We start from the raw sequence: 7,682 nt of genomic DNA, 5'->3' as shown, positions 1-7,682 counted from the left end.
ACTTTAACAATACTGCTAAAAAGGCACTCCCAGACATCCCTGAGGCCTTCATTTGCATAGGCCCTGCCCTTCTCTTTGTCCTGCTTCCCACAAATCAACACAACACTGCAGCAGTATAGATTTGGGGGTGGTGAAGAATAATGACAGTGAGGCTAAAAAAGAGAAAGAAAAGTCCCAGAAGTCCTGCAGGCTTCCTTGCTAAATGCAGCTGAACATAGAGCGCACCTTCTTTACTGCAAAGCAAATACATTAAAAATGTTGAGGAGAGACTAATTGAAAAATACATATTACGGGGACAGCACTGGGACCTGCTTTATTTTTTCAATTAGTCTTGAAAACAAAAAAGATTTCTCTCCTGAAAGCTGTTAAAAATATGGAACGCTTCACGAATTTGCGTGTCATCCTTGCGCAGGGGCCATGCTAATCTTCTCTGTATCGTTCCAATTTTAGTATATGTGCTGCCGAAGCGAGCACACTTTATTGATGAACTGACAATGTTTATAAACTCTCTAAATCTACAGTCTCTAGACATAGGGTGGCCTGGCAGAGATGCTCAGATGGCCAGTACGCATTCAAATCTGAGCCAATGGTCAAAAATGGATGAAGAGTAGCAATCCATTATTCTTCACTGCATTTGTGGTCCAAGACTAAACACACCGTAAGTATGTAGATTATACCAGGTTTGCAAAGGCTCCTGGGTCGGGCTACAGACAAGGAGCATTGTGACGTCACGCTGCCTGTGGAACAGTGATATTAAAGGTGAAACAGCTGCACAGTAGGTTAGGTGAAGGGCTCTGAGAGTGGAAAGGCAGCATGCTTGGGTCCCTGGACAAGGTGAGCTTATGATAATGTGTCTGAATGTTCACCTGTGTTGTAATATTAAACCCCTTATTGTTGTAAACGCCTACTTACTAAGGAGTTCTCAAGCTCAGCCCCACACAGACCTGGAACTGATTATGTTAATGCAAACTATTTAAGAAACTGAGCCTGATCTAAAAGATTTCCTTGGATCTAGGACCATTTCGCCTAGCTTTTAGGTGCTTCCTTCTCCTAAAGTCCTTTGTAAAACTTGGGAAAACCTCACAGAACAGACTTCCAGGAGGTCAGATGGGTTCCCTTGTGCCTTCACACACACATACACACACTTTCTAGCCCACTTAAGGACAAAAGGATGCGTAAGTCTACATAGGGCCAGTGGCGCAATGGATAACGCGTCTGACTACGGATCAGAAGATTGTAGGTTCGACTCCTATCTGGCTCGGAAGGGTTGTAGGTCCCTGTTTGATTATATTCCTGTGGAATTTTTATTTACCTCAGACTTGTTGTAGGTTCAATATTCTCCAGCAGGACTCATCCAGCAGTTGTTCCACGGTAGAGCGCAAGTAATAGGACCACAGCTAGTTAAACGTTTCCCATTTGCTGCTGGACTCTATGTGATGGCCGTCACGTGGTGTGCTGCTTTTGTATTTCAACATGGGTCCCTGATACTCTTAATTGCGAAAAAGCTTGTTGACAAAAGTGTGTGTGCGCGAGGGTCTGTGGACGTAGGCAGGTGTGTGCACTTGAATGCTTACCCATTTACATGTGTGAGAGGAACAAACCAACTCCCTGTGGGCTGCAGGCTTACAACTGGTAGCCCCAGTAGCCAGGCAGAACCACAGGTAAGGAGAGAGAGAAAGTTGGTCCATTATTAGAGAAGGACCATAAGCATCTTGCACTGCTACCTTCTTCCCCTCTCAGCCACGATCGGCCAAGACCTCTCTATTAGGGTAGAGGGTGAACATTTCTTGGACCTCAGAAACTGAGGGATGTAGACCCAATATGTCCTCCAAGCGCCTAGACACCTGGTGCCCAATCTGGCATGGTGTTTTTCAGCTTACCCGACCAATCCGGTTGCAAGGTGGACTTTAACAATACTGCTAAAAAGGCACTCCCAGACATCCCTGAGGCCTTCATTTGCATAGGCCCTGCCCTTCTCTTTGTCCTGCTTCCCACAAATCAACACAACACTGCAGCAGTATAGATTTGGGGGTGGTGAAGAATAATGACAGTGAGGCTAAAAAAGAGAAAGAAAAGTCCCAGAAGTCCTGCAGGCTTCCTTGCTAAATGCAGCTGAACATAGAGCGCACCTTCTTTACTGCAAAGCAAATACATTAAAAATGTTGAGGAGAGACTAATTGAAAAATACATATTACGGGGACAGCACTGGGACCTGCTTTATTTTTTCAATTAGTCTTGAAAACAAAAAAGATTTCTCTCCTGAAAGCTGTTAAAAATATGGAACGCTTCACGAATTTGCGTGTCATCCTTGCGCAGGGGCCATGCTAATCTTCTCTGTATCGTTCCAATTTTAGTATATGTGCTGCCGAAGCGAGCACACTTTATTGATGAACTGACAATGTTTATAAACTCTCTAAATCTACAGTCTCTAGACATAGGGTGGCCTGGCAGAGATGCTCAGATGCCCAGTACGCATTCAAATCTGAGCCAATGGTCAAAAATGTATGAAGAGTAGCAATCCATTATTCTTCACTGCATTTGTGGTCCAAGACTAAACACACCGTAAGTATGTAGATTATACCAGGTTTGCAAAGGCTCCTGGGTCGGGCTACAGACAAGGAGCATTGTGACGTCACGCTGCCTGTGGAACAGTGATATTAAAGGTGAAACAGCTGCACAGTAGGTTAGGTGAAGGGCTCTGAGAGTGGAAAGGCAGCATGCTTGGGTCCCTGGACAAGGTGAGCTTATGATAATGTGTCTGAATGTTCACCTGTGTTGTAATATTAAACCCCTTATTGTTGTAAACGCCTACTTACTAAGGAGTTCTCAAGCTCAGCCCCACACAGACCTGGAACTGATTATGTTAATGCAAACTATTTAAGAAACTGAGCCTGATCTAAAAGATTTCCTTGGATCTAGGACCATTTCGCCTAGCTTTTAGGTGCTTCCTTCTCCTAAAGTCCTTTGTAAAACTTGGGAAAACCTCACAGAACAGACTTCCAGGAGGTCAGATGGGTTCCCTTGTGCCTTCACACACACATACACACACTTTCTAGCCCACTTAAGGACAAAAGGATGCGTAAGTCTACATAGGGCCAGTGGCGCAATGGATAACGCGTCTGACTACGGATCAGAAGATTGTAGGTTCGACTCCTATCTGGCTCGGAAGGGTTGTAGGTCCCTGTTTGATTATATTCCTGTGGAATTTTTATTTACCTCAGACTTGTTGTAGGTTCAATATTCTCCAGCAGGACTCATCCAGCAGTTGTTCCACGGTAGAGCGCAAGTAATAGGACCACAGCTAGTTAAACGTTTCCCATTTGCTGCTGGACTCTATGTGATGGCCGTCACGTGGTGTGCTGCTTTTGTATTTCAACATGGGTCCCTGATACTCTTAATTGCGAAAAAGCTTGTTGACAAAAGTGTGTGTGCGCGAGGGTCTGTGGACGTAGGCAGGTGTGTGCACTTGAATGCTTACCCATTTACATGTGTGAGAGGAACAAACCAACTCCCTGTGGGCTGCAGGCTTACAACTGGTAGCCCCAGTAGCCAGGCAGAACCACAGGTAAGGAGAGAGAGAAAGTTGGTCCATTATTAGAGAAGGACCATAAGCATCTTGCACTGCTACCTTCTTCCCCTCTCAGCCACGATCGGCCAAGACCTCTCTATTAGGGTAGAGGGTGAACATTTCTTGGACCTCAGAAACTGAGGGATGTAGACCCAATATGTCCTCCAAGCGCCTAGACACCTGGTGCCCAATCTGGCATGGTGTTTTTCAGCTTACCCGACCAATCCGGTTGCAAGGTGGACTTTAACAATACTGCTAAAAAGGCACTCCCAGACATCCCTGAGGCCTTCATTTGCATAGGCCCTGCCCTTCTCTTTGTCCTGCTTCCCACAAATCAACACAACACTGCAGCAGTATAGATTTGGGGGTGGTGAAGAATAATGACAGTGAGGCTAAAAAAGAGAAAGAAAAGTCCCAGAAGTCCTGCAGGCTTCCTTGCTAAATGCAGCTGAACATAGAGCGCACCTTCTTTACTGCAAAGCAAATACATTAAAAATGTTGAGGAGAGACTAATTGAAAAATACATATTACGGGGACAGCACTGGGACCTGCTTTATTTTTTCAATTAGTCTTGAAAACAAAAAAGATTTCTCTCCTGAAAGCTGTTAAAAATATGGAACGCTTCACGAATTTGCGTGTCATCCTTGCGCAGGGGCCATGCTAATCTTCTCTGTATCGTTCCAATTTTAGTATATGTGCTGCCGAAGCGAGCACACTTTATTGATGAACTGACAATGTTTATAAACTCTCTAAATCTACAGTCTCTAGACATAGGGTGGCCTGGCAGAGATGCTCAGATGGCCAGTACGCATTCAAATCTGAGCCAATGGTCAAAAATGGATGAAGAGTAGCAATCCATTATTCTTCACTGCATTTGTGGTCCAAGACTAAACACACCGTAAGTATGTAGATTATACCAGGTTTGCAAAGGCTCCTGGGTCGGGCTACAGACAAGGAGCATTGTGACGTCACGCTGCCTGTGGAACAGTGATATTAAAGGTGAAACAGCTGCACAGTAGGTTAGGTGAAGGGCTCTGAGAGTGGAAAGGCAGCATGCTTGGGTCCCTGGACAAGGTGAGCTTATGATAATGTGTCTGAATGTTCACCTGTGTTGTAATATTAAACCCCTTATTGTTGTAAACGCCTACTTACTAAGGAGTTCTCAAGCTCAGCCCCACACAGACCTGGAACTGATTATGTTAATGCAAACTATTTAAGAAACTGAGCCTGATCTAAAAGATTTCCTTGGATCTAGGACCATTTCGCCTAGCTTTTAGGTGCTTCCTTCTCCTAAAGTCCTTTGTAAAACTTGGGAAAACCTCACAGAACAGACTTCCAGGAGGTCAGATGGGTTTCCTTGTGCCTTCACACACACATACACACACTTTCTAGCCCACTTAAGGACAAAAGGATGCGTAAGTCTACATAGGGCCAGTGGCGCAATGGATAACGCGTCTGACTACGGATCAGAAGATTGTAGGTTCGACTCCTATCTGGCTCGGAAGGGTTGTAGGTCCCTGTTTGATTATATTCCTGTGGAATTTTTATTTACCTCAGACTTGTTGTAGGTTCAATATTCTCCAGCAGGATTCATCCAGCAGTTGTTCCACGGTAGAGCGCAAGTAATAGGACCACAGCTAGTTAAACGTTTCCCATTTGCTGCTGGACTCTATGTGATGGCCGTCACGTGGTGTGCTGCTTTTGTATTTCAACATGGGTCCCTGATACTCTTAATTGCGAAAAAGCTTGTTGACAAAAGTGTGTGTGCGCGAGGGTCTGTGGACGTAGGCAGGTGTGTGCACTTGAATGCTTACCCATTTACATGTGTGAGAGGAACAAACCAACTCCCTGTGGGCTGCAGGCTTACAACTGGTAGCCCCAGTAGCCAGGCAGAACCACAGGTAAGGAGAGAGAGAAAGTTGGTCCATTATTAGAGAAGGACCATAAGCATCTTGCACTGCTACCTTCTTCCCCTCTCAGCCACGATCGGCCAAGACCTCTCTATTAGGGTAGAGGGTGAACATTTCTTGGACCTCAGAAACTGAGGGATGTAGACCCAATATGTCCTCCAAGCGCCTAGACACCTGGTGCCCAATCTGGCATGGTGTTTTTCAGCTTACCCGACCAATCCGGTTGCAAGGTGGACTTTAACAATACTGCTAAAAAGGCACTCCCAGACATCCCTGAGGCCTTCATTTGCATAGGCCCTGCCCTTCTCTTTGTCCTGCTTCCCACAAATCAACACAACACTGCAGCAGTATAGATTTGGGGGTGGTGAAGAATAATGACAGTGAGGCTAAAAAAGAGAAAGAAAAGTCCCAGAAGTCCTGCAGGCTTCCTTGCTAAATGCAGCTGAACATAGAGCGCACCTTCTTTACTGCAAAGCAAATACATTAAAAATGTTGAGGAGAGACTAATTGAAAAATACATATTACGGGGACAGCACTGGGACCTGCTTTATTTTTTCAATTAGTCTTGAAAACAAAAAAGATTTCTCTCCTGAAAGCTGTTAAAAATATGGAACGCTTCACGAATTTGCGTGTCATCCTTGCGCAGGGGCCATGCTAATCTTCTCTGTATCGTTCCAATTTTAGTATATGTGCTGCCGAAGCGAGCACACTTTATTGATGAACTGACAATGTTTATAAACTCTCTAAATCTACAGTCTCTAGACATAGGGTGGCCTGGCAGAGATGCTCAGATGCCCAGTACGCATTCAAATCTGAGCCAATGGTCAAAAATGTATGAAGAGTAGCAATCCATTATTCTTCACTGCATTTGTGGTCCAAGACTAAACACACCGTAAGTATGTAGATTATACCAGGTTTGCAAAGGCTCCTGGGTCGGGCTACAGACAAGGAGCATTGTGACGTCACGCTGCCTGTGGAACAGTGATATTAAAGGTGAAACAGCTGCACAGTAGGTTAGGTGAAGGGCTCTGAGAGTGGAAAGGCAGCATGCTTGGGTCCCTGGACAAGGTGAGCTTATGATAATGTGTCTGAATGTTCACCTGTGTTGTAATATTAAACCCCTTATTGTTGTAAACGCCTACTTACTAAGGAGTTCTCAAGCTCAGCCCCACACAGACCTGGAACTGATTATGTTAATGCAAACTATTTAAGAAACTGAGCCTGATCTAAAAGATTTCCTTGGATCTAGGACCATTTCGCCTAGCTTTTAGGTGCTTCCTTCTCCTAAAGTCCTTTGTAAAACTTGGGAAAACCTCACAGAACAGACTTCCAGGAGGTCAGATGGGTTCCCTTGTGCCTTCACACACACATACACACACTTTCTAGCCCACTTAAGGACAAAAGGATGCGTAAGTCTACATAGGGCCAGTGGCGCAATGGATAACGCGTCTGACTACGGATCAGAAGATTGTAGGTTCGACTCCTATCTGGCTCGGAAGGGTTGTAGGTCCCTGTTTGATTATATTCCTGTGGAATTTTTATTTACCTCAGACTTGTTGTAGGTTCAATATTCTCCAGCAGGACTCATCCAGCAGTTGTTCCACGGTAGAGCGCAAGTAATAGGACCACAGCTAGTTAAACGTTTCCCATTTGCTGCTGGACTCTATGTGATGGCCGTCACGTGGTGTGCTGCTTTTGTATTTCAACATGGGTCCCTGATACTCTTAATTGCGAAAAAGCTTGTTGACAAAAGTGTGTGTGCGCGAGGGTCTGTGGACGTAGGCAGGTGTGTGCACTTGAATGCTTACCCATTTACATGTGTGAGAGGAACAAACCAACTCCCTGTGGGCTGCAGGCTTACAACTGGTAGCCCCAGTAGCCAGGCAGAACCACAGGTAAGGAGAGAGAGAAAGTTGGTCCATTATTAGAGAAGGACCATAAGCATCTTGCACTGCTACCTTCTTCCCCTCTCAGCCACGATCGGCCAAGACCTCTCTATTAGGGTAGAGGGTGAACATTTCTTGGACCTCAGAAACTGAGGGATGTAGACCCAATATGTCCTCCAAGCGCCTAGACACCTGGTGCCCAATCTGGCATGGTGTTTTTCAGCTTACCCGACCAATCCGGTTGCAAGGTGGACTTTAACAATACTGCTAAAAAGGCACTCCCAGACATCCCTGAGGCCTTCATTTGCATAGGCCCTG

At 45.3% G+C, this 7,682-nt stretch overlaps 8 non-coding genes across 8 annotated transcripts; 4 read left to right on the top strand and 4 right to left on the bottom strand.

Moving 5' to 3' along the window:
* Nucleotides 1–367: 367 nt before the first annotated feature.
* Nucleotides 368–474, bottom strand: LOC147704240 (U6 spliceosomal RNA). Its single transcript, XR_015298853.1, has one exon. It is a non-coding gene; the product is annotated as a U6 spliceosomal RNA (small nuclear RNA).
* Nucleotides 475–1,188: 714 nt separating this feature from the next.
* Nucleotides 1,189–1,261, top strand: TRNAR-ACG (transfer RNA arginine (anticodon ACG)). The gene has a single exon. It is a non-coding gene; the product is annotated as a tRNA-Arg (tRNA).
* Nucleotides 1,262–2,271: 1,010 nt separating this feature from the next.
* Nucleotides 2,272–2,378, bottom strand: LOC147704238 (U6 spliceosomal RNA). The gene has a single exon (XR_015298852.1). It is a non-coding gene; the product is annotated as a U6 spliceosomal RNA (small nuclear RNA).
* Nucleotides 2,379–3,092: 714 nt separating this feature from the next.
* TRNAR-ACG (transfer RNA arginine (anticodon ACG)) lies at nt 3,093–3,165 on the top strand. Its single transcript has one exon. It is a non-coding gene; the product is annotated as a tRNA-Arg (tRNA).
* A 1,010-nt stretch (nt 3,166–4,175) lies between these two features.
* Nucleotides 4,176–4,282, bottom strand: LOC147704236 (U6 spliceosomal RNA). The gene has a single exon (XR_015298851.1). It is a non-coding gene; the product is annotated as a U6 spliceosomal RNA (small nuclear RNA).
* A 714-nt stretch (nt 4,283–4,996) lies between these two features.
* Nucleotides 4,997–5,069, top strand: TRNAR-ACG (transfer RNA arginine (anticodon ACG)). Its single transcript has one exon. It is a non-coding gene; the product is annotated as a tRNA-Arg (tRNA).
* A 1,010-nt stretch (nt 5,070–6,079) lies between these two features.
* On the bottom strand, nt 6,080–6,186 carry LOC147704234 (U6 spliceosomal RNA). Its single transcript, XR_015298850.1, has one exon. It is a non-coding gene; the product is annotated as a U6 spliceosomal RNA (small nuclear RNA).
* Nucleotides 6,187–6,900: 714 nt separating this feature from the next.
* Nucleotides 6,901–6,973, top strand: TRNAR-ACG (transfer RNA arginine (anticodon ACG)). Its single transcript has one exon. It is a non-coding gene; the product is annotated as a tRNA-Arg (tRNA).
* Nucleotides 6,974–7,682: the final 709 nt, after the last annotated feature.

This window comes from Lissotriton vulgaris, chromosome 7, assembly GCF_964263255.1.
Source record: "Lissotriton vulgaris chromosome 7, aLisVul1.2, whole genome shotgun sequence".
Lineage (NCBI taxonomy): Eukaryota > Metazoa > Chordata > Amphibia > Caudata > Salamandridae > Lissotriton > Lissotriton vulgaris.
This window is presented reverse-complemented; position numbering and strand designations above follow the sequence as displayed.